Source organism: Coregonus clupeaformis, chromosome 16 (assembly GCF_020615455.1).
Source record: "Coregonus clupeaformis isolate EN_2021a chromosome 16, ASM2061545v1, whole genome shotgun sequence".
Classification (NCBI taxonomy): Eukaryota; Metazoa; Chordata; class Actinopteri; order Salmoniformes; family Salmonidae; genus Coregonus; species Coregonus clupeaformis.
The window spans coordinates 10019634-10025762 of NC_059207.1; the positions used below are offsets into that span (position 1 = coordinate 10019634).

General features: G+C 44.6%; 1 long non-coding RNA gene across 2 annotated transcripts; it reads left to right on the top strand.

Annotated features, from left to right (window-relative positions):
• Positions 1 to 2651: 2651 nt before the first annotated feature.
• LOC121553696 lies at positions 2652 to 4631 on the top strand. Of its 2 annotated transcripts, none has more exons than XR_005997561.2 (3): positions 2652 to 3843; positions 4225 to 4320; positions 4483 to 4631. It is a non-coding gene; the product is annotated as an uncharacterized LOC121553696 (long non-coding RNA). The 2 variants fall into 2 exon arrangements; XR_006661867.1 differs by having other exon boundaries at positions 2652 to 3095.
• Positions 4632 to 6129: the final 1498 nt, after the last annotated feature.

Below are 6129 nucleotides of genomic sequence, written 5' to 3' on the forward strand. Positions count from 1 at the left end.
GAAATGCCCTACTGTAACTAGAGATGCTATCCTTCCCCAACTGGTAATAGAGTGGTCTGGCTGGTTGCTGCTGGCCCCTCCAGCTTCAGGCTGAATCACATCCATGATGAGAGGAGGTTTACTGGACACAGGGAGAACCTATAGGCTGGAGGCTCACAAATAGATACATGTCATGGGGTGACAATAAGTTGCACACGTGTGAATGGAACAACATGATTGTTAAGCTGCATCCCAAACACACAGAGACGCATACAAAGCTCTCCCTCGCCCTCCATTTGGCAAATCTGACCAGAACTCTATCCTCCTGATTCCTGCTTATAAGCAAAAACTAAAGCAGGAAGCACCAGTGACTCGGCTAATAAAAAAAGTGGTCAGATGACGCAGATGCTAAGCTACAGGACTGTTTTGCTAGCACAGACTGGAACATGTTCCGGGATTCTTCAGATAGCATTGAGGAGTTTATAAAGAAATGTGTGAGTAAGATATGACTAAAATGTCACACCCTCAGTTAAACTAATAATGTATGACTAATTAGTAGACTAGAGAGTTAATCAAATGTGTTTATAGCAGACCACCATAGTCCCTGTGCCCAAGGACACTAAGATAACCTGCCTAAATGACTACCGACCCGTAGCACTGACATCTGTAGCCATGGCTCACATCAACACCATTATCCCAGAAACCCTAGACCCACTCTAATTTGCATACCGCCCCAACAGATCCACAGATGATGCAATCTCTATTGCACTCCACACTGCCCTTTCCCACCTGGACAAGAGGAACACCTACGTGAGAATGCTATTCATTGACTACAGCTCAGCGTTCATTTTTACATTTACATTTTACGTCATTTAGCAGACGCTCTTATCCAGAGCGACTTACATTATTATTATTTTTTCATACCCCCTGTGGGAATCGAACCCACAACCCTGGCGTTGCAAACGCCATGCTCTATCAACTGAGCTACATCCCTGCCGGCCATTCCCTCCCCTACCCTGGTGCCCTCAAAGCTCATCACTAAGCTAAGGATCCTGGGACTAAACACCTCCCTCTGCAACTGGATCCTGGACTTCCTGACGGGCCGCCCCCAGGTGGTAAGGGTAGGTAACAACACATCTGCCACGCTGATCCTCAACACGGGGGCCCCTCAGGGGTGCGTGCTCAGTCCCCTCCTGTACTCCCTGTTCACCCATGACTGCATGGCCAGGCACAACTCAACACCATCATTAAGTTTGCCGACGACACAACAGTGGTAGGCCCGATCACTGACAATGATGAGACAGCCTATAGGGGAGGAGGTCAGAGACCTGGCCGTGTGGTGCCAGGATAACAACCTCTCCCTCAACGTGACCAAGACAAAGGAGATGATTGTGGACTACAGGAAAAAAAAGAGGACTGAGCACACCCCCATTCTCATCGACGGGGCTGAAGTGGAACAGGTTGAGAGCTTCAAGTTCCTCGGTGTCAACATCACCAACAAACTATCATGGTCAAACACATCAAAACAGTCGTGAAGAGTGCACGACAAAGCCTATTCCTCCCCAGGAGACTGAAAAGATTAGGCATGGGTCATCAGATCCTCAAAAAGTTCTACATCTGCACCATCGAGAGCGTCCTGACTGGTTGCATCACCGCCTGGTATGGCAACTGCTCGGCCTCCGACCGCAAGGCACTACAGAGGGTAGTGCGTACGGCCCAGTACATAACTGGGGCCAAGCTTCATGCCTCCAGGACCTCTATTCCAGGCGGTGTCAGAGGAAGGCCCTCAAAATTGTCAAAGACTCCAGCCACCCTAGTTATAGACTGTTCTCTCTGCTACCGCACGGCAAGCGGTACCGGAGCGCCAAGTCTAGGTCCAAAAGACTTCTCAACAGCTTCTACCCCCAAGCCATAAGACTCCTGAACAGCTAATCATGGCTACCTAGACTATTTGCACTGCCCCCCCACCCCCACCCCATCTTTTTACACTGCTGCTACTCTGTTAATTATTTATGAATAGTCACTTTAACTCTACCCACATGTACATATTACCTCAACTAGCCGGTGCCCCCGCACATTGACTCTGCAACGGTACCCCCTATATAGCCTCCCTACTGTTATTTTATTTTACTGCTGGTCTTTTTCTCAACACTTTTTTGTTGTTTTTGTTTTATTTTACTTTTTTATTAAACAATAAATGCATTAGTTAGTTGACCAGTGGCACAAAGTGGGCTCAATCTAGGTCAACTATGTGGAGTGTCTCCAGGGACAGTACAGTACAGACTGAGAACAACAGTGGAGTTTACTCAACTCATTCAAACTATCATGACTATTGCTTAGAGAGAAGATCTGCACAAGCGCATCATAAAGTGTAAGATATTGCAAGAGAGGACAATATGGTGGAAGGTAGCCAAAGTGGAATCAAAAGTCATAGGCCTAATCATCAATCAGATGTGAAATATAAAACCAAAATCTACACATAAAGGCAAAATGTCATCTACATGTGTTATAGAATAGCTCCCTTCTCACATTCCAGGTCATGCTTGGACTGGAACGTGCCAACTCAACGGTCTATGCGCAGCTACCCAATAGCCTACAGACAGACTTTCCTGAGTGCCATGTCATTAATGTGACAGATATGTACGGTATAATAAGAACAGGGAAGAGGAATAGAACCAGAGGTGTAGTCCAGGGTATACGCTGGTATACGGCGTATACCTACTTATTTTTCAGTCAGCATTGCGTATACCCACTTCTAAATCCCCCCTGATGCGCATCATTCAGTAATATCTGTGAGTCAGATTGCCTATTTTCTTCCTCGGGGATAGTGAAGCCATGACCCACCCTCCTCTGCCTCTAATTGGCTGGTACTCGCTGCTTTCACTGATTAGATTGGTTAACTTTAGGCATGAGGACTGATGAGCCAATCAGAGGCAGAGTAGGGCGGGTCATGCCGAGGAAAATATCGCTAATACCTCAGGTGCCAGTGAAAAAAAAAAAAAAACTCAGGTGCCGGTGCCACTTGACTACGATAACGGCAGCAGACCAAACAACGGATGAAGAAAGGACACAAGCGGCGGTGTGCCACCCCAGTTGATGGAAGACATCATTCTGAGGTAAGTTTTAAGGTGGTTTCCAAATGAATCATTATTTTAAACTACTGGCAAATTGCCAGTGACTGCACATTTAGAGGAGAAGAGATGTTGCCGCCAATAGTTAGTGCGAGTCGGCTAACGTTATGAAGCTAGCTACGTAGATTGGGATAATGTGGGGAAACCGGGGCATTGTTGGTTTTCAGTAAGTGTTTAATCAACCCAGTTCATAAGAATTTCATACCAGACTGATGAAACTGATTATCTCAATGTTTATGAAGCTTGTTTATTATTGTAAAGGTCTAAATTATAACGTTAGCCAAGTTACTAAGCCCTAAATTATAACATTAGCCAAGTTACTTAGCCCTAACTAACCTATATGATCTAGTTTAATTGCATAGTAGCTAAGCTGGTAGTTGATTTTTAAGTAAGTTAAAACACAAGAATGGGGACAAATAGTTTAAGATTCAGCCTAAAACAATATTGAGGTCTAATCAGGCTGTCTTATTTTGTATAGGGACAGGTAACCATGAAAAGGAAGGGAGATATTGCAGACTTTTTTTGTAAAGAGGCACAAATCAGGCCCAGATCAGGCCCAGGCAGACCCCACCCCTAAAACCAGCAGCCCTGGCAGCTCTCAACCGGGAGCTAGCCAGGCAAGTCAGTGTGAGCATAGAGAAGGATCCAGTCTACCACCACCAGGTCAGAACACACAGGCAGTAAATTGCATCTCCAGTTTATTGAAAAGTGAAGCCTCACACTGTAACAAAAGGTGATTTTGACAGATTAAGCCTCATTTTGAATTTCTGTGTGATGTTATTTATTTTATTGCCCTTCTATTTATTTTGTCTGTATCCATGTTTGTTTTTTACAATGCTACTGTTATATAACATTTTGTGTTAAATTTGTTGTTTTTTTGTTAAATAAACTCTCCCAAGTATTTCACTCACTAATCTCCTGTATGCTTCAGCTTCACTTGCTGAAAATATTTCCACTTGGTTATGCAGATTGTTAATGTAAAGAGGGGGACCCATGTCTTGCTGATGACTATTGTGATCACAGTAGTGTGTGTGTGTGTGTGTGTGTGTGTGTGTAAGTGTGTGAGAGAGAGAGAGACAGGGAGATGCATAATTAGTTTTGTTGTTGTCTGTAGACATCAATAATGACTGGCCAGACCTGTGGAGTGCTAAACAAACAGAAGACTTCAAATCCAAGAACCCCTGGTTGGGATCCAAAAACAAAAAATTGGGTAAGTTTAGGTAGATTGCTAGTTTGGGTAACTTCTGAAACAGTGGGCACAGATAACTTTGTGTGTGTGTGTGTGTGTGTGTGTGTGTGTGTGTGTAAAGGACCATGCACACGTACAGCTGTGGATACAGGAGTAGTTACATTGTTTGTTTATGCTTCGCAGGATGTCTGGTCTGTAGCAGTGTGAACTCCATTGGGATCGACAAGGAGCAAGGACAAGGTGTATCGCTCTCAAGAGAATGGATGAACTTTGAAATTCAAGTGTCTGGCCAGGGAAGTAGAACAACAAGTTTGTCAATCTTGAGAAATAAGGTGAGAAACATGCGTTGTCCAAGGCCCACACTCAGGCTGTGAAGGTGGCAGAGCAACAGAAAGAAGCTGCCATTGAGAATGCAGTGGAGACTATGACTGAGTCCTACATGAAGGAAACTGAAGCTGTGTTTCGAACAGCCTACCATCTGGCCAAAAAGAACCGACCCTTTTCTGACCATGAGAGCCTCATTGAGCTGCAGGAACTGAATGGTGTAAAAATGGGCTCAATACTTCATTCACGTTACAGTGCAACACAAATAATACAACATGTTGCTAGTGAGATGCAGAGCAAAATCATCAGTAGCATTATAGCATCATCCAGTAAGTTAGCTGTCCTAATTGACGAGGCATCTTCTTTAAGTCACAAAGCTGTCATGACAGTTTCTATTAAAGCATCAATTCAAGAAGAAAGCCCTGAGTTCATATTCCTGGAACTTGTTGAACTGGAAAATCAGAGAGCAGATGGCATATTACAGGCGTTACTCACCTGTTTAACTAATGCTGGCTTTACAGAAGAGTGGCTTCATGAAAACTGGGTAACATTTGTATCTGATGGAGCCAGTGTCATGCTAGGAAAGAAGTCAGGAGTAGCAACCAGACTGACTTTGAGATTCCCAAAGCTTTTTGTATGGCACTGCATGAACCATAGACTTGAACTTGCTGTGTCAGATGCAGTTGATGAGGTAAACTCTGTCAATCACTTTAAAACTTTTATCCAGAAGCTATACTCTCTGTATAGTGTGTCAAACAAAAATGAACGTGAACTTGTTAATGCAGCAGCTGAAGTAGGCTCACAACTTCTTCGCGTTGGCAGAATCTTGGATGTACGCTGGGTGGCCAGTAGCTTTCGGACTGTTCGTGCTGTTTGGACATCCCTGGGAGCTCTTGTGCAGCACTTTAAAAATGCTTGCAGTGATGAGATGAGGTCCACCAAAGAGAGGCAGATGTACAGAGGTTTGTTAGACCGTGTTCAAAGTCCAGAATTCATTTGTGACCTTGGCCTCATGTACGACACTCTCCATGAACTAAGTCTCCTGTCACAGGAGCTTCAGTCTCGTTCTATAACGCTCCTCAGAGCAGAGCATCTGCTGAAACGCTCAATCAGAGTGATCCAGTCATTCAAAGAGAGTCCAGGTGAGAAATATAGTGAGGCTTTAGAAGCAAAACAGACTGGGGAGTATCGGTCTATAGCCCTGAAAACAAATGCAAAGCTGAAGTCTATCAATCCAGGCCAGTTCTTACAAAGCCTTGTGAACAATCTGGAGAAAGCGCTTGTCTTTTGAAGATGAGACCATCATGGACCTCAGCATCCTTGATCAGAGTAAGTGGCCATCAAAGCCCAGCATCCGCCATGGTGAAGAACAAGTTAGCGACTGTGCAAGCGATTTAACTTGTGCACAGACCAAGCACTGAATGGGATGCGGGACCTACTGGAAGAGCCCAGTAGTGAGCCCAAGGACCTAAAACCACTTATGAACTGTATGAAAACATTCCCTGT